This window comes from Acipenser ruthenus, chromosome 11, assembly GCF_902713425.1.
Source record: "Acipenser ruthenus chromosome 11, fAciRut3.2 maternal haplotype, whole genome shotgun sequence".
In the NCBI taxonomy this organism is placed as follows: domain Eukaryota; kingdom Metazoa; phylum Chordata; class Actinopteri; order Acipenseriformes; family Acipenseridae; genus Acipenser; species Acipenser ruthenus.
The window spans coordinates 23,830,850-23,851,556 of NC_081199.1; positions in this window are offsets into that span (position 1 = coordinate 23,830,850).

Here is a 20,707-nt window from a genome sequence, read left to right on the forward strand (position 1 = left end):
AGGAATAGCCTGGACTCGAACTCGCGACGTCCAGACTATAGGGCACATCCTGCACTCCACGTGGAGCGGCTTTACTGGATGCGCCACTCGGGAGCCCCCACAAACAGTAAGCTTAATTCTTAAAACTTTCAATTACAAGTATTTGGATGCACAGAATTAAAAAGACAAGTATTTGGTAATCTCTTTGGAAACAGTCGTATTCGCTTTCTATTTGGCAAAGTTAGTATAAATAATACAAAATAGTGTGCACTGTAAATGTTTTGTTACATTAACATTCACTTCCCATCTCCACATAGTGTGCCATTTAAAATGCTTACCTCAAGATAAAACTATAATAACTACTAACAATGATAAACGTTTTATTAAAGCCAACATAAAAAAATAACCAAAGTGATTCAGTATAACTTTTTGACACTTTGCAATCTTTAGACTTGTGTTTTCTTCCTTTGTTTTGCAAGTAAGTAATGTATCCATTTCATCAAACACCGAAAACAAATTCAACCTGCCACTATTGCTGTTACTAAAATACAGCCGTGCCTAATAAATAAAACGAAAAATGTCAAAGTATGAGTGTAATGATTAATAATTATATTATATACTGTACTTCTAAAGAATGCAAAAAGATTGCGTTTCCCTGATTAGGAGGCTTGGTGGTCCAGTGGTTAGGGTTAGGAGCACACCTATTTTTTTGATGGCCTTTTGATGGCCATTTGATTGCCTTTTGCCAGCCTTTTGTAAAAGTGATGTCCTTTTGTTACCCAGCATACACTGCAATACCCAGCAAAGTTATACACTGATATTTAAATAAATTTCGTAAGTGGTTGTGTTCCCCAAATACACAATAAAAAGTGATATTTATAGGGTATACAGTTTTACGTTTTCAGGTACACTGAAATATAGTGATTTGCGTCCATGTAAGACAAGCTGTGAAATAGGAAACAACCAGCTAGACACTTGTGCTTCTGGATTTATTACCTGCAAATCCTACAGGTTCTCTGTACACCCAGTTGTACATGCCCATTTGTGCATATAATGCACAATGCTGTTTATGAATCTTATAAATCAGGAATCATTCCATAAACACTGGGACCAGTTAGAGACTAACTGTCTGATACCATATCCATTTAAATGGAGTTCTTTACCCTTTCTGTTACTGAAAAATATTTTAAAAAATGGCTAATTACAAGTATAGCGCAATAGTGCATTTTCATCTGTCTAAGACAAGCTGTTCCTTGGGAACCAAAAGAGCCAGACATTTGTGCTTCTGGATTAATTATCTACATGTACTACAGGTGCTCTGTTGCAATTTACACACTCCTAGCCCGTTCACACACCCAGTTGTACTTGCTTGTAAGGGTGTTCTGCAATACTGCATTTCAATATGTCTAAGAGATGGTACTGCATGGGGAGTAAAAGAGCTAGACACTTGTGCTTCTAGATTCATTATCTGCATGTCCTTCAGGTAATTTGCAAGTTGCTAATGGTTGCGTTCCTCAAATTTGCACTACAAAGTGATATTTTAAAGAATAGGGTATATAGTGCTTTTTGTCGCCTCCGCTCGCACAAAACTTTTGATGCAAAACTATGCTCTGATACACTCAAGCTGATACTATGATCACAAAATACTTCGAATGGACTTAAATCGGTGCTTCAGGTCTTATATATAATGGACATTTTTGGACATTTTTGACAGGGAGTATCTCGGGTTCTGTGGGGGTTAGGAACTTTATTTCATGGTTCTAGGTGCCAGTATGGCTTGGCAAGTGAATAGTTCAAATTTTTGGGTGAAGCACCGTGTGAGCCAATCATCAAGGTGGTTTGGGGTGCTCTCCTGAGACTATATCACTTTGAATAGTGGTTCTGTGTGCTCGGGTTTGAGAGATATGCCCGAAAATGTGTTTTTCAACCCGTAGACATGAGGCTGAACACCCGAAAATATTTTTTGCAAAGAATTGCTACAAAACGGGGCATGTTACATTCAGGCTGGTCCCCAGTCTAGAACCATTTGAATGATGGTTCTAGGTGCTTCTGTTCCAGAAATATGCACTAAAAGTGATGGTTTTAAGCATAAGGCGATAGTGTGATTTAGCCCTTTGCGGTCCATTTATTCATCGCGTCTCAGGTGCGTCAGGTCCAATTTTTTTTCACATGCGCAGTTAATTTTACACATGCTGTTTAAAAATATTTTTTCACAGTAAAACAGGTTTAAAAGGCACTGCATATCAACAGGACACTCAGTACTGCATCTCCAGCCCCGCCCCACCCCTTGTTCACTATATTTTTCAAATACGTCTTAATAATAGTACATACCGATAAATCATCTCCTGATCACTCGTTTTATCACCAAACTCCTCAATAATGTGATCCAAGTCATTATTTTCTTACTATAATATCTCAAAAAGCTCTGCAAATGTCTGTGATATTCTTTGAGCCCTGGATGCAGAAGCAGCTATCTTGTTTGTTTATGGCCGTGTTAGCTCTGTATTGCTCAGATCCGCCCTTTTTTTTCGGCTCCTATCAGTCTCACTTGGCTATTGAATGGTTTTCTGGACCTGGTCCGACATAGGACTGCAAAGGGTTAGAACATAAGATAGTTTACAAATGAGAGGAGGCCATTCGGCCCATCTTGCTCGTTTGGTTGTTAGTAGCTTATTGATCCCAGAATCTCATCAAGCAGCTTCTTGAAGGATCCCAGGGTTTCAGCTTCAACAACATTACTGGGGAGTTGGTTCCAGACCCTCATAATTCTCTGTGTAAAAAAGTGCCTTTTATTTTCTGTTCTGAATGCCCCTTTATCTAATCTCCATTTGTGACCCCTGGTCCTTGTTTCTTTTTTCAGGTAGAAAAAGTCCCTTGGGTCGACATTGTCAATACCTTTTAGAATTTTGAATGCTTGAATCAGATTACTGCGTAGTCTTCTTTGTTCAAGACTGAATAGATTCAATTTTTTTAGCCTGTCCGCATACGACATGCCTTTTAACCCTTTGCGGTCCTACATCGGACCTGGTCCGACATTGCAATTTTCCCTTTCCGGTCCAATGTCGGACCCTGTCCGACATCATCAAAAAGACGTAAAAAACAGGTCTCTAGTCGTTTTTTCTCTGGAAAAAGCCGAGAAAACCATTCAATGGCTGAGTGAGACCAATAGGAGCCGAGAGAAGCCAAAAAAAAAGGGCGCGCATCTCATGAATACAGATAGCCCCGACACCACATAGATAATACGGACATAAACAAAAAAGATAGTGCTCAAAAAATATCACAGACATTTGCAGAGCTTTTTTTAGATGTTATAGCATAAAATAATGACGTGGATCTCATTATTGAGGAGTTTGGTGATAAAACGAGTGATCAGGAGATGATTTATCGGTATGCACTACTATGTAGAGGTATGTGAAAAATATAGCGAACAAGGGGTGGGGCAGGGCTGGAGATGCTGTACTGAGTGTCCTGTTGATATGCAGTGTCTTTTAAACCTGTTTTACTGTGAAAAAAAATACTTTTAAACAGTGTGTCTAAAATAGCGTGTCTCTTGTGTGTCCCGCCTGTTCGCCTGTGCACTATGGGCGACAAGGCCTTCTGTTGTTATGCCCCCAAACTCAATTCCACTAGAAATCAGGGACTCAACTTCTTTGAGTGCTTTTAAAGCTAATTTAACGACTTACTTTTTTAGAAAGGCGTTTTTATGATTTTTATGATTATTTTATTTCCTTGTGCTGTTTTTATGTATAATCTTTTTATTTTACTGTACTATTAATTGTGAAGCGCTCTGAGATGATTGCTTTTAAGGACACTATACAAAATAAAGTTTATTATTATTATTATTATAATAAACTGCGCGTGTGAAAATAAATTGGACCTGACGTGCTGAATAAATGGACCGCTAAGGGTTAAACCCGGGATAATTCTGGTCGCTCTTCTTTGCACTCTTTCTAGAGCAGCAATATCCTTTTTGTAGCGAGGTGACCAGAACTGAACACAATATTCTAGATGAGGTCTTACTAATGCATTGGAAAGTTTTAACATTACTTCCCTTGATTTAAATTCAACACTTTTCACAATATATCCGAGCATCTTGTTGCCCTTTTTTATAGCTTCCCCACATTGTCTAGATGAAGACATTTCTGAGTCAACATAAACTCCTAGGTCTTTTTCATAGATTCCTGCTTCAATTTCAATATCTCCCATATGGTATTTATAATGCACATTTTTATTGCCTGCGTGCAGTACCTTACACTTTTCTCTATTAAATGTCATTTGCCATGTGTCTGCCCAGTTCTGAATGCTGTCTAAATCATTTTGAATGACCTTTGCTGCTGCAACAGTGTTTGCCACTCCTCCTATTTTTGTGTCGTCTGCAAATTTAACAAGTTTGCTTACTATACCAGAATCTAAGTCATTAATGTAGATTAGGAATAGCAGAGGACCTAATTCTGATCCCTGTGATACACCACTTACCTCACTCCATTTTGAGGTTTCTCCTCTAATCAGTACTTTCTGTTTTCTACATGTTAACCACTCCCTAATCCATGTGCATGCATTTCCTTGAATCCCTACTGCGTTCAGTTTGAGAATTAATCTTTTATGCAGGACTTTGTCAAAAGCTTTCTGGAAAGCTAAATAAACCATGTCATATGCTTTGCAATTATCCATTGTCGATGTTGCATCCTCAAAAAAATCAAACAGGTTAGTTAGACATGATCTCCCTTTCCTAAAATCATGCTGACTGTCTCCCAGGATACTGTTACCATATAGGTAATTTTCCATTTTGGATATTATTATAGTTGCCATAAGTTTACATATAATAGAAGTCTATATAATAGAATATAATAGGTTTTGTTTCCCCTTTTGTGGATCGGTATTACGTTTTCAATTCTCCAGTCTGTCAGTACAACCCCAGTGTCAAGAGACTGGTGCATGATCTTGGTTAGTGGTTTGTAAATAACTTCTTTCATTTCTTTGGGTACTATTGGGAGGATCTCATCCGGCCCAGGGGATTTGTGCCACCTAAGGACAGGTGCTTCTGGATTCATTATCTGCATGTACTACAGGTGCTCTGTAGCAATTTTCAGCCTCTTAGCACACACGTTTGTTACTTAATTAATTTAGGGTATAGTTGGAAAAAAAACTAGGAGGAACACCGGCCCTCCACGACCAGGATTGGAGACCTCTGCTAACAGATTCATTGCTGCATATCACCAGATTTATATTGCACCATTTTTAATTCAAACACCTAATGAATCTCCCTATTCTTGCTAATTTTGCATTCATGTGTAGTGACTACATCATCCTTACAGTGAGTGTAAAGTGATCAGTTTTGTTCAAGGAATGTATAGCTAGGTGTGTGCGTGTAAGGGTTGCATGGTGGTGTTTGCACACATGGGTTGCTTGGTGGTGTGTGCGTGCAGGGGTTGTATGGTGGAGTGTGCGTGCAGGGGTTGCATGGTGGGTGTATACATGTAGGGGTTGCATGGTGGTGTGTGCGTGCAGGGGTTGCATGGTGGTGTGTGCGTGCAGGGGTTGCATGGCAATGTGTGCGTGCAGGGGTTGCATGGTGGTGTCTGCATGCAGGGGTTGCATGGTGGTATCTGCATACAGGGGTTGCATGGTCGTTTGAGGGTGCAGGGGTTGCATGGTGGGTGTATGCATGCAGGGGTTGCGTGTGGATGTGTGTGGAGGGGAATTGGAGTGCAGGTTTGGCGCAAAACAGGGGGCGAGAGTCGAGGGCATATAAGGGGGTGCAGGGAAAAGACTGGGAAGGGTACGGTAAAAGAAAAACTACTATAATAATTAATTTTCACTTTCGACTCCCAGTCGCCTTTCCCTCACTTTATGATTTTATTTTGTGTTTTAATATTATCCTTTAATAAAGGAAAACACTTTTATTAATTTTCATGTATCTATTTCAGTGCAATGTAGTAAGTACTAAGGGTTACTCTTAAATCAATTCACGATCCAGTTTATGGTAAACTGTGCATGCATGACTTAGAAACTCGGCTGTCAGCTAAGCAGAATATCTCCAAAAACTTCCAGAATGATCTAAAAACTGGAGCAGCCCAGAAATTGGGACGTTATTAGAGCGGCCCGGAATTTGGGACGTTATCTGAAAACTATAGTGGCCCAGAATTTGGGACGTTATCTGTAAACCAAAGCAGCCCAGAATTTGGGACGTTATCTGCAAACTAAATCAGCCCAGAATTTGGGACATTATCTGGAAAGCAAAGTGGACCAGAATTTGGGATGTAATTGAAAACAGGGGCAGTCTATATGTAAAACTGTGAATACATTAGAGATAAACGAATGTATCTTGTAAAAAAACTGCAATAGTGTATATATTCAATATTAAAATATACCGCGCAAATGATTATAGATACAGTATATGCTATTTGAAAAAAAAAGTACACCACCATAGAAAGCCAATTCTTACATTATATTTTAATTGAAAGGTTGTGGAAAGCATATCTCTTTCTTTCTCTCTCTCTCTCTCTCTCTCTCTCTCTCTCTCTCTCTCTCTCTCTCTCTCTCTCTCGCTCTCTCTGATGTCAATGTCTGCCTTCAAGCTTTCCCACTCATGTGACGACATATTCATGTGACAGACATGGACCAATCAAAACGCAAGACTGTTATGCGGTTTTATCCCAAAAACCAGGCCTGTGTCATACCTCGTAAATCAATTCCAAAATGTAGAGATGTGTGAACCGGTTCCTTTGAAATCGGGTACCTGGTTCCTGCTTTGGTGCCGATGAACCGGATACAAATATCAGGGAACCGGTTCAAGTGAGTACTATTATGTTTTTAGTAAAACTGATTATTAAAACATTAATTTCTGTCAAAAATACATCTGATAAATATAATTCAGTCTTACTTATTGTGACGGAAATATAATGAGTTCTGGTCATAAATCTCCCTCTCGACCTGTGAGGATACAAAGTAGCGAAAGGGAAAGGCTTTGGACAGGTTGTCCTGATAGTTCATTCCCTGGGTTGGGAAGTCAATCAGCCTGGAAAAAGACGAGACTCCAGTGCGAGAATGTATTGACCTGGAATGTAAACGAGGTAGCAGCTGCAGGCAATAGAGTCAGCTGTAATCGTTTACCAAGGGGTCATGCATAATCGCATAAAAGGGGCTGGAGAATTGTAAATCTTTTCCTTCGCTTGGGTTTTGACGTGGAAACTGGAAGGACCGGGAGATTGCCCAAAATAATTAAAAGAAAATAATTTGTGAGTGTTTTGTTTGTTTGTCTGTTTAGTAATTGTCTGTGATTGTTATCACCAGTAGGCTAAACACAAATCCGGAGCTGTCGCCAAGGGCCAGCACGAAACCGGATCACCACTGCACTACCGTCACGAATAAACATTGTTATCAGCACCTGTTTCACTAAAAGCACGTATTATATAGTACTTCACCACAAGCACTGAGAGCACTCACTTTGGAACAGTGATCGTGTGTGTCTAATTGTGTGTGTTTTGTACCGTGTTTTTCATTTGCGGGACTGCAACCCTTTGTTTCATCACTGCGCAATACACATTGTTGTGTATTGCCAGCTCTTTATTATTTACTGGCAGGTCATCAGACCATTGGATTATAAACCATTAAAACATTTTCACCCGTACTTTGTTGTCTGAGTGATTCTTGGAATTACGGTATCTGCACTGCACCTGCTATACACCTGCTACCACTTACCACTTTGCCACACTTATACATGAAGTAATGAAAACGCTTTGGGTAAAGTGAATCTTCTGCACCTCTATGGGATCATTCGCAAGAGAAACCCAAGCCGAACACGACACGATTTCAGCTATCTAATAAAGTAATTTAACCCCAAGCTGATGGGGTCGTATTTCGGCTTGGCATCCTAACATACACTGACCTGTTTGCACATACCATGTGCTTAAAGATTTTTTTAATTGTAAGCTCTGTGAAATTTGCAATTAACAAGGTTCACATACAAGCACACAATGGCTTTTGCAGTTGTAATAAAACTGTTACTGTGCAAACTGGATATTATTGATTATTTTGTTAACTTTAATTATACAGGGTGATTTCATAGATTACACAATATTGTCGGAGCATCGCAAAAGCTACATCGTTTACGGATCATATCTTATATGTACAGTGTCAAATATTTTTCCTTTGCAAAACATCTTTTATGTATCTCCAGTTTTCGCAGTCTATTATTGACCACCCTTCCGCTCACACATTGACATACGGACATGTTTTTCTAAATCATTTTGGAACCGGTTCCAATAACAGATACCCGGTTCGGAACCGATTCCAAAAATCTCCTCAAATGCACATCAGTACCAAAATGTATATCTCGCTATCCCACACTTTTTCATTAGTCCCTCTTCATTTATTTTATTTATTTATGGATTATTACCTGTTTTGTATGTGCCACTGAGGGATATGTTGGTAACTAAATTTCATAAATTAGTAATGGACTCGCTTGCTCTATTTACTAATAGTGACACACAGAGAGCGAGTGTCTTGTGATCAGCCTACTGAAATATATGATCTAAATTTTAAAAGCAATTCAGCAAAGACAAGATTAAAGAGAAGTTTAGCCAGCTTTATTAAACACTACATGACAACTTGTTTTAATTTTACATGAAACGAAAGAGATATACAACCTTTTTTAGTTACCTGAGTTACATGTCGTAGGCTATGATACGCTTATAAGTCGCCTAGATTAATAATATTAATACAAATAATAATAATAATAATAATAATGATAATAATAATAATAATAATAATAATAATAATAATATATATTTTTGTCACCTTTTTTAAAAAATCTCTCTGCAACATACTCCATCTTGCCTATAGATTTTGGCGCAAGTTTTACGGCAGAATCAGACATGCAGCACAAAGCAATGACACACACACACAATATATGTACTGCTCAGGCCGCCAGCCAAACTTGGAGCGGGCATTGGAGCAGGAGCTGTGCCAGAGGCTTTTCGCACTCATGCTCTGCTCAGGCACTTTACCTACTCCACTCCATGCTCCCAGCAAAATGGTCCCGCTCCACTCACATACTCTGGTCAGGGGGCAGATTCCCCTATACTTCGGGTTAGGAGATAATAATCTCTTTAATAGACTTGTTTTTAAACAACAAATCATTTTCAGTAAACCCAATATCTATTGGATACAACGTCTACCTTATGTACAATTATAGTTGCTGTGTGCTTACAATATCTAATTTTTGTGTATATATTGCTTGTCTATGACACGTTGTTTGTACTATACAATGGTGTACAGAGAAAAAACGACGAAGCCCCATTGAATACGGAAAATATACAACAAAGTGGATAGATCCATAACCCACGAAAGTGAAGGTTCTGTGTTGCTGCTCTGGCCGCTGGCTGTGAACACACAAACACTGTGCGTTTCAATTAATTTAAGTTTTAATTTATGGAAGAGACAGGAGATTCAAGTCACTCACAGTCTGATCGAGTATAAACAATAACTCAGATAAAGTCGTTTTTAAAGTCATAGGCAAAATAACTCAAAATATAAAAATAAGGTACTGTGACAAAGTGGTTGATTGTGTACAGGTGCTGAGGTGATGCAGTGCAGGAATAAAACAGACAGAGATTGTAATCCGGTATGGAAAAGGGCATGGTTTATTTTTATATTCCAGGTCTGGTGACCAAAACAATGATCCCCAGCAATACACAGCAGTGTGTAATGCACAGGGTTAAATAATAACGGGTTGCAGTCCCAAACAATAAACACAGGTATCCCTCCCACAATATACATACACGGTCACCAGTCCTGGGTGCGTGCTGTAGTGCTCGTGGTGGGTGATACAGTTTAATGAGTGACAATAGAACAGTGCTGTTCTCAGCATTAGACATAAAATAGCAAAAATGGACAACAAAGCAAAACAAGCCAAGTATATTTCGGCTGAGGATCGTGTCAAGACATTTCCCAAATAAACTGTACATGCAGATGGAGGTAATTGTTTTGCACATCTTGTAATGTGACTTAAAGAAAATACGATTGATCACTATAACTTCAGAATCACACATTAAACAAAAGGTTACTACAGAGGTTGCTGAACAGAACATAAAACAAACAACAGCTTTCAGAAAACAAACTGGAAAGTCAGCGCAGACAAAAAAGTATTCCTGTGTTGGTTGTACCCAAGTTAAATCAGTACTACAGGTAAAATAAAGCACAGCTACCTCGGTTCAAACAACCTGCTGTTTACTTTTTAATTTTAGACCCAAATAGGCACGTTTTCTTTGTTTTTACTCAGTACTGATAAAATAAATTCCTGGATTGGACAAATAACATTACAACAAACGTGCTGCATATACAGATGTGCTCAAATTTGTTGGTACCCTTACAGCTCATTGAAATAATGCTTCATTCCTCCTGAAAAGTGATGAAATTAAAAGCTATTTTATCATGTATACTTGCATGCCTTTGGTATGTCACAGAATAAAGCAAAGAAGCTGTGAAAAGAGATGAATTATTGCTTATTCTACAAAGATATTCTAAAATGGCCTGGACACATTTGTTGGTACCCCTTAGAAAAGATAATAAATAATTGGATTATAGTGATATTTCAAACTAATTAGTTTCTTTAATTAGTATCACACATGTATCCAATCTTGTAATCAGTCATTCAGCCTATTTAAATGGAGAAAAGTAGTCACTGTGCTGTTTGGTATCATTGTGTGCACCACACTGAACATGGACCAGAGAAAGCAAAGGAGAGAGTTGTCTGAGGAGATCAGAAAGAAAATAATAGACAAGCATGGTAAAGGTAAAGGCTACAAGACCATCTCCAAGCAGCTTGATGTTCCTGTGACAACAGCTGCAAATATTATTAAGAAGTTTAAGGTCCATGGAACTGTAGCCAACCTCCCTGGGCACGGCCGCAAGAGGAAAATCGACCCCAGATTGAACAGAAGGATAGTGCGAATGGTAGAAAAAGAACCAAGGATAACTGCCAAAGAGATACAAGCTGAACTCCAAGGTGAAGGTACGTCAGTTTCTGATCGCACCATCCGTCGCTTTTTGAGCGAAAGTGGAAGAAGACCCAGGAGGACTCCACTTTTGAAAGAAAAACATTAAAAAGCCAGACTGGAATTTGCTAAAATGCATATTGACAAGCCACAATCCTTCTAGGAGAATGTCCTTTAGACAGATGAGTCAAAACTGGAGCTTTTTGGCAAGTCACATCAGCTCTGTGTTCACAGACAAAAAAATGAAGCTTTCAAAGAAAAGAACACCATACCTACAGTGAAACATGGAGGAGGCTCGGTTATGTTTTGGGGCTGCTTTGCTGCGCCTGGCACAGGGTGCCTTGAATCTGTGCAGGGCACAATGAAATCTCAAGACTATTAAGGCATTCTGGAGCAAAACGTACTGCCCAGTGTCAGAAAGCTCTGTCTCAGTCGCAGGTCATGGGTCCTCCAACAGGATAATGACCCAAAATACACAGCTAAAAGCACCCAAGAATGGATAAGAACAAAACATTGGACTGTTCTGAAGTGGCCTTCTATGATTCCTGATCTGAATCCTATCGAACATCTATGGAAAGAGCTGAAACTTGCAGTCTGGAGAAGGCACCCATCAAACCTGAGACAGCTGGAGCAGTTTGCTCAGGAAGAGTGGGCCAAACTACCTGTTAACAGGTGCAGAAGTCTCATTGAGAGCTACAGAAAACGTTTGATTGCAGTGATTGCCTCTAAAGGTTGTGCAACAAAATATTAGGTTAGCGGTCCCATCATTTTTGTCCATGCCATTTACATTTGTTTTATTATTTACAATATTATGTTGAATAAAAAATCAAAAGCAAAGTCTGATTTCTATTAAATATGGAATAAACAATGGTGGATGCCAATTACTTTTGTCAGTTTCAAGTTATTTCAATGAAAATTGTGCATTCTTCGTTTTTTGTGGAGGGGTACCAACAAATTTGAGCACGTCTGTATGGACTTTATTAAAGAATGCCAGATGCCCTTGGGTAATCGGGTTTGGGGGCTGTTTCTAATTGATTTCCACATCTGTATAACTTGGCAAAGCTTTGCCTTACAGTTCCAAGCAATTCAGTGGATGCAGAACGTGCAGTCTCAATGTATGGGCAAGTCCACACCAAACAGAGAATGTCAGCAGCAACTCTTGGGAGATGTTGCGTGCTTGCCTTTTAATAAATGACTGCACACACTGTTTTAGTAATGAAGCAAGTCCACTATTTTTAGGCTTTTATAGTTCTCTGAAATATTAGGTGTATTTAATGTTTAAACAGGTCCGTGAAATGCATACATGCCAACAGTCCCTATATGGTCAGAACAGTGCCAATTTCCTAGCAAATGTCCCGCGTCCCGATGCATAGGAAGAAAGTCCTGATATTTACACATAGAAAAAAAAAATTATTCTGCACAGTAGAGTTAGTGAAAACCACACGCTGTGCTCTTTGTGCGGCTGACACATCTGCTGATCACTACCTTATACAAAGGTAAGAACGCTTCATTGTGTCTATGTTTACTGTCATGCTGGTCTTGTGGTGTTGAGTTGAGGGGATACGTCTATTATTATATGATAGAGTGTTTTTTGCGTATGACCCTTCCCATGTGTATGATGCGTATAATACCCCCCCCCCCCGCCCCCAAGGCACGAGCGTCCAGCTGAACAGTTCAAAATGTTGGCAAGTATGGAAATGTCTCTGAAATCATAATTATAACCCTAATCCTAACTGGATGACTTGACCATGGGCATATGGTCACCAGCCATCATGACACTTCGCCAGTAAAACCGGACGCACGGGCGCACTCACCAAGAAAAACACATGACGCATACCACATCATATGACTGCAGGTTAACATGATTGGATAGCCGCATAGATGCAATGCAAACAACTCACTCAAACAACACGCCCTAAACCAGTGGAGTCTGCTGTTGCACTGCGAGACAGTACAGCAGGCACATATACAAAATTTCCTAAAGAGAAAATAGAAATTTCAGATTTTACGCCTGGGTTTTCAACATTTACACTAAAAATCGGGACAAATAGCATCCCGACAGGACCTCAATCAGGACGCATGACAAAGTCCCTAATATCAGAACGATCCAGATTTTATCAGGACGTCTGGTCACCCTAGGTGGGGTCCTAACATCTGCTGAACAGTAAGTGAATTTTGTGTAATCTGGTGACTTGATAGATTTGCTTAACTCAAGTGACTCTGAGAAAAAGTCTTGAAATGTTCAGGACATTCTAAGGCAGGGGTGTCAAATTTGTTTCGTATGGGAGGCCTGGCCAAGTGACAGTTATAAAAATACAAAGACGAACCCAAAACATCAGAATGATCGTATTTAACAACAATTATCATACATAGCATATTTACATTCTCCTAAATAGCACACATCTTATAACACACATGTGCAAACATGCCTCTGAGTAAGTTCCTTCACATGAGCAACACAAATTGTCATCTTGTTGTGATTGCTGTCAATTGGCAACCACATGGGTGAGGCGGCAGTGTGTCAGCTGGTTCAAGTTACGACACCAGTGATACCAGAAAAAGGTTTGTAGTTCTGATTTAATAGGTTCTGTATTGACAAGTGTCACCATGCCTTTATCCATGAAGAGAAAAGTGGACCAAGAGTGCCGTGTTTCAAAAGAAATGGGGAATTTTGTATTTCTTTGTGGACATGAATGGAAAGCCAATGTGCTTAATTTGTAAGCAACATGTAACTGTTGTAAAAGAATACAACATTAAAAGACACAGTGAAGCAAACCATGGCAAGACATATGATAAATATACAGGAAAGTTATGTGACGATAAATACTCTAAATTAGCACAGTCATTGAAAGCAGCAATCGATGTTTACTAATGCTTGTAACATAAGTGTTGCTGATAAGGTGAGCTATGTGATTGCCCATGAAATAGCTGTTTCTTCAGAACCATTTTCTGATGGAGAGTTTTTGAAGAAATGCTGCTAAAAGCTGCTGAAATAGTGTGTCTTGAGAAGCAACAAGCTTTCTCTGGCATGGATATCAACAAATCTAAATTTTGATCTCAACTAACTTAACTCGATACTTAAGATGTCCTCAATCTAGTCATTTGCTCCAGATGTTGATGCGCTGGTTCAAGCAAAGAGGTCCCAGGTATCAGGAAGCAGCAGCAGCAGCAGTCAGTAGTACTCTTTGTCTTTATCTTTTGGTGAGTGATAAATGAAAAATGGATCTGTATCTATATATATATATTGTGATTTTTTCAATTGTATTTACCTGTATCCCACACCTGTCAACATTGAGTTTTCAAAATAAGGGAGCTTTTGTAAATTGAAATCTTAGTGGCCTGAATTGAAGTGAATACCTACATAAGACAAAGGCATACAACTATTCCACTTTATAGACTGTGATACGGTCTCCTTCTAATTGCTTTTAAAAAGGAAAACTATCAAAACAGAAAGCAACCATGACGTGCTTCACAATCAAATTCTCTCTTGGCCCCTGTGGTTCTTATTGTACTGTAGTTGTAGGTGACTGATTTGGCAGCAGCCACAATACTTTGTAAACAGATCCACTGTAGTTGATTTGGCACAACAGCAAAGCTTACATACACAGCTGGCGTTGTTACTTTCATCACACAACAAACCTAAAGGACGAGCTATGGCACCTACTTTATAACAAGAAAAAAACCCTCTAAATGCAATAAGTCATCATTAAAATAAGAAAGCCAAAATACACAAAAGCATGGTATTGCAACATTATTCATTACACTGCACATATGTGGTAAATCAATAACACCACTGCCAGCAACATTTCATTGTCAACTATCTTCTAATTTAAATGAACACACTAGTATTGTATATAAACACATATTATCAAGCAATCTGAATTTCTAAAGCAATGTTGATGTTGAATATGTAATAGAAACACCTTTCACTATTTGTGTGACTTTCAGACTTTCCTGCAATACTTTGCTATTTGTGAGCCTGGGAACATGTCAACTACAGATTTGCTGAACTAGTCACAACATGTAAAGGTCTCTGTATATGTAACTTTCTTAATCTCCGTTTTTTCTTTGGCAAAGAAAGTTATTAATTGAAGTGCTGGTTTTCTGAGCGCCATTGGCTTAGGTGTTTTTGTGATCTCTCATGCTTACCACAAACATCATTCTTGCGGCCACCATTAAAATCAGTCCTGGATAGTTTATGTGAAAATATGTTGTTGTCCAAGAAGCTTGAAATATTTTTGTTTTTTTACCAGGAGGGCTTATCGCATGCAAAGCCATCGTAGATGGTCTATGTGAACTTGTGTCGCGCACTGAATGCATGCCTGCCACAGGGATCCCCTGGATCTTAAACCCTGCTAGCTACAGACAGGGATTGCAGTAACCATTACTGTACATTACTTTTGCAGACATTAAAGGGGTTTAGCAGTAGTTTTGAGCAAAATACAGGAGAAAATCTGTCCCAGGAGTTGTCCGTGGGCCGAATGACATCGCTCCGGGGGCCGGATCCGGTCTGCAGGCCGTGTTTGACACCCTTGTTCTAAGGGGTGTGTGAGAATGCTGTTATTACTATGCCAGGTGAGAAAATGTGTTTTAAATGAGTAAAAAACGAACATTTAAAATAATGAAATGCCTTGCACATGCTTGTTCCAGTATAAACATCCATGTCGTGTTGCTTGGTTTCTGGTATTTGGAATATAGCACACTGTCTAATACAGCAGTTGGTTTGTAAGAAAATTATTTGTTTGTGCTGTGAGTTCTGGACTAGTTCCCTATTGCAAAGGCAATGCAGAGTGATTTTGCATTAACTAGTCAAGAAGATACTACTTTATTAAAACTTGGGGATTAAAAGAGTATTATGTGCTCTATCATCCACAGCACAGTATTACCAGAGGATAACCAAACACATCATCCAAGGCCACACAGTGAAGCTGTGACACAGCAGGGATTTAAAACCAGCAGTATCACTTGGCACTTAGTCTGCAGCCCTAACCAAAAGAATGTCTCCTTGGCTACACACTGAATAACCCAAAGAAAACAAAACACTTGTCTGTAGTTGCTGCACTGATCTTAGACAAGTGGGCAGATTTAAGCTGTGTTTCCACTGCTGCTGTGTTCTTGCTGAGCACTGTCCTTGTTGAGACCACAATTCAAAGTAATCATTTAAACCTGCAGTAAGGCCTTGAAATTTGTTCTCAGTAGAGGAAATAATGTGTAGCATTGATGGTTTATAATCTTTGACCCTCCGAGCCCTGACTAAGAAGTCTTTTCCAGACTGATCACTCTGTACTACCTTTTCCTATGCTGTTATCATGATAAACTACAGTACAATGAACATTCTTCAGTAATCATAACAAAACCCAGTCAGGGTACTCCAGCCTCTCGCTGTACCATCTACTGTATCAACCAGAAAAGTGTTCAGGATTCCTTTTCACTAAGTATTGATGCCAGGAACGTCACCATCCTAATAAAATGTCTGCACACTGTACTGTTCCTCATATCATGACAATTATTTTTCCATATTTGTATTATTCCAAGAACACAGTTATAAAAAGTCCCAATAGCTTTTCTTTTCTTTTCTTTTCTTTCTATATATAGATTGATATCACCGGACTGTGCCCTTGGGCTGATGATTTTGACAAGTCAAAAAGAAACACAAGGTCTTGTGCAACGATGCAGAGAGGCTTTCCAAGAAAACAAGTCATGCAGGTGATAGGGAGGCCCAACTGTAGGCAATAAATATGATGTCATCAAAACATGCCCTGAACGGTGAACTGTTTTGTTTGCATAGCCTGAGGAAAGTCAGGGTGACCTCCACTGTGGACAGGACCTTTGAGCCTGCGATCTGTAAAACAAATTATTTAAATGTTTTTACTTTGGTATATTACACTTCATTCACTAGTTATGAACTTAAAAATTACCGTTCAGGAAATGGAAGCAGTAGAAAGAACACTTCTTCACTCTCATGCAACAGTTACCATACATTACATCATCTACAAGTGAGGAAGGTAATCATATTACCCTTATTGTGAACTGAAGTACATTGGTGAGGAATTGTACCCTGAAAGCCTGTGTCACCTTGATATGTTTTCCCAGAACAAAAGGGATTCAAAATGTTCGCCTTTTGTTGCCTTATAGCCTGGAATTAAAATGCATTAAAATAGTTTTTTTCTTCTTCATTTATCTACAAATCCTACCCCACAACTTCCAAGTGAAAAACATATTCTAGAAATTGGTAGAAAATTAATTAAAAGTAAAAACTGAAATAGCTTGGTTGGATAAGTGTCCACCCCCCTTGTAAAATCAATCCTAAATTAGCTCAGGTGTAACCAATCGCCTTCAAAATCACACACCAGGTTAAGTGGCCTCCACCTGTGTTAAATTGTAGTGATTCACATGATTTCAGGATAAATTCAGCAGTTCCTGTAGGTTCCCTCTGCTGGGTACTGCATTTCAGAGCAAAGACTCAACCATGAGCACCAAGGCGTTTTCAAAAGAACTCCGGGACAAAGTTGTTGAAAGGCACAGATCAGGGGATGGGTATAAAAAATATTAAAGGCCTTGAATATCCCTTGGAGCACGGTCAAGACGATTATTAAGAAGTGGAAGGTGTATGGCACCACCAAGACCCTGCCTAGATCAGGCCGTCCCTCCAAACTGGATGACTGAGCAAGAAGGAGAGCATGTTTGGCGCAAACCCAACACAGCGCATCACCCAAAGAACACCATCCCTACTGTGAAGCATGGTGGTGGCAGCATCATGTTATGGGGATTTTTCTCATTGGCAGGGACTGGGGCACTTGTCAGGATAGAATGGAAAATGAATGGAGCAAAGTACAGAGAAGTCCTTGAGGAAAACCTGCTGCCCTCTGCAAGAAAGCTGAAACTGGGATGGAAGTTCACCTTTCAGCATGACAACGACCTAAAGCACACAGCCAAAGCTACACTGGAGTGGCTAAGAAACAAAAACGTAAATGTCCTTGAGTGGCCCAGTCAGAGCCCCGACCTAAATCCAATCGAAAATTTGTGGCATGACTTGAAGATTGCTGTCCATCAACACTCCCTAGGAACTTGACAGAGCTTGAACAGTTTTGTAAAGAAGAATGGTCAAATATTGACAAATCTAGGTGTGCAAAGTTGGTAGAGACCTATCCCAACAGACTCACAGCTGTAATTGCTGCCAAAGGTGCATCCAACAAGCATTAACTCAGGGGGGTGGAGACTTATCCAATTATGATCTTTCAGTTTTGTATTTTTAATATATTATTTTTTTCTCAATAAAAACTTTTTTCCCCTTAACAGTGTGCAGTATGGTGTGTAGATAAGTGGAAAAAAATCATCATTTAAATGCATGAAACTCTGAGGCACTGACACAACAAAATGTGAAAAAAGTTCAAGGGGGTGTAGACTTTCTATAGGCACTGTATGTGTATATATATATATATATATATATATATATATATATATATATATATATATATATATATATATATATATAGATTGCTATCACCGGACTGTGCCTTTGGGCTGATGATTTTGACAAGTCAAAAAGAAACACGAGATCTTGTGCAACGATGTAGAGAGGCTTTCCAAGAAAACAAGTCATGCAGATGATAGGGAGGCCCAACTGTGGGCAATAAATATGCTGCCATCAAAACATGCCCTGAATGGTGAACTGAATTACTGTGTTTTGTTTGCATAGCCTGAGGAAAGTCAGGGTGACCTCCACTGTGGACAGGACCTTTGAGCCTACAATCTGTAAAACAAATGATTTAAATGTTTTTACTTTGGTATATTACACTTCATTCACTGTTTATGAACTTAAAAATTACAGTTAAGGAACTGGAAGCAGTAGAACACCTCTTCACTCTCATGCAACAGTTACCATACATTATATAATCTACAAGTGAGGAAGGTAATCATATTACCCTTATTGTGAATTGAAGTACATTGGTGAGGAATTGTACCCTGAAAGCCTGTGTTACCTTGATATGTTTTCCCACAACAAAAGGGATTCATACAGAGCACACATAATAGGATATTAAACAAGTGAAAAAATGAAGAAATGTAGATCATATAAAGTGTAGTATTTTTGATGTGTTTTTTTTGTTTTTGTTTGTTTGTTTGTTCATTTACTTATTGTTGTTGCTCCAGTACATAGATATACTTTTTTAAAAAAAATTTCTGTACCTGCTTTTGAGTTAGCTAGGAGAATCCATACTGTTTGCTCCATGTCTGTATCTGATTTCATGTGAGATATTTAACTCCACTTGCCTCAGTGATATTCCATGTAGCAAGTAGGGACATGTAATTATAATAAAATAGTAAACTGCAGTGGAATTTGGTAAAACAGCAGCAAGTTGGCTAGTTTGTATCATAAAAGTAGTTTAACTACACTGAAACCATAAAATGATCACGGCCGTATCAAATGTTGTAGTTACGTACAGTATACATAGTGTGAGCGAGGTTGCTCAATTTGTGGGAAAGCTTTTAAGGTGCTTTTAAAATCTGTGCGGGAAACAGAAGTGGCGAACCAATGATGAGTAAGGCTGGGACTATCGATATATCATTCCCCAAAAAAGCAGATGCATCGATTTAGCGATGTTATGAAAGGGTAAAAAATAAACAACAACAAAAAAAGGAATAATACATGTTGAGCTGTGGATTACTGTGTAACATTGCAAGTAATGCTTTAAAAACTATTATGCATATTACATTGATTACATCTGTTTATGCATATAGTATTTACAAAATATATAACTTTTTTTTTTTACCCTATTTTTTTGTACCAGCTGGGGGTCAAAGCAAAATCCCCCGCCCCCCCACCCCCGAAAAAATAAATAAATAACAAGTCACAGTAACAACTAATCAAGAGTTATCACTGTCCACAGCAGTTTGGTAACAAGAGTGTTGTCCATGGCTTATATTTTAATTGTGTTAAGGAACATGATTTTGTCTGGCCCACAATCTGCCCAGCATTACTGAATACCTGCTCACTAGGGACTGACGCTGCGGGATGCTTAATACTTCTGAACAAAGATACAGCTTTTGGAATGCTCTTGGTGGTTTTTCTTCATTTTTACTCCGGGGTAGTTCAGATGAATAAATGCAGATTTTGTTTGAAGTTTTGTAAGGTGCCATTTTATTAATTGGTCACGCAGATTAGTTGTGTTACCGGAGTATCCCAAACATTACTTTCTTTACTTTACTGTTTTGCCGTCTTACTTTAGAAAATAATTGACAAACATTGGAAGGCATAGCTCGGTCGACATAGTATTTAATTCTAACACAATGCTCTTAACTTGCTCTGTAAATCCTCAGTGGCCACTCCAGGTAAGTATTGTGGCTGAGCCAGCATTTGTGAAGCTCTGACACCTCCTGGTGTCCTGGATGTACTCTCTTCAACAATATCCACATCCAATAAAGTTAATTGATAAATAAAGCTTTGGTTAAAGCTGAATGGTCTCTTGTGTTTTATATTTGCACTAAAACACACCAGTGCAAAAAACAGACAATTTTCTTTGTTTCTTCAATGGTAAGTACTTTGTGGACGGTCCCTTGCAACACACAGCACGTTGTGGTCCCGTCCCACCGTCCTTCTTAAGCGCACTGTAATTTTCTTCCAGCATGTTGGATTACACACACAGGGTATTGTAACTGCAGTAGAATGTCCCAGGTCTACAACACACTGTAGACTAGTTCAGGTCCAATCCAATTAGTTTAAAACTCACACT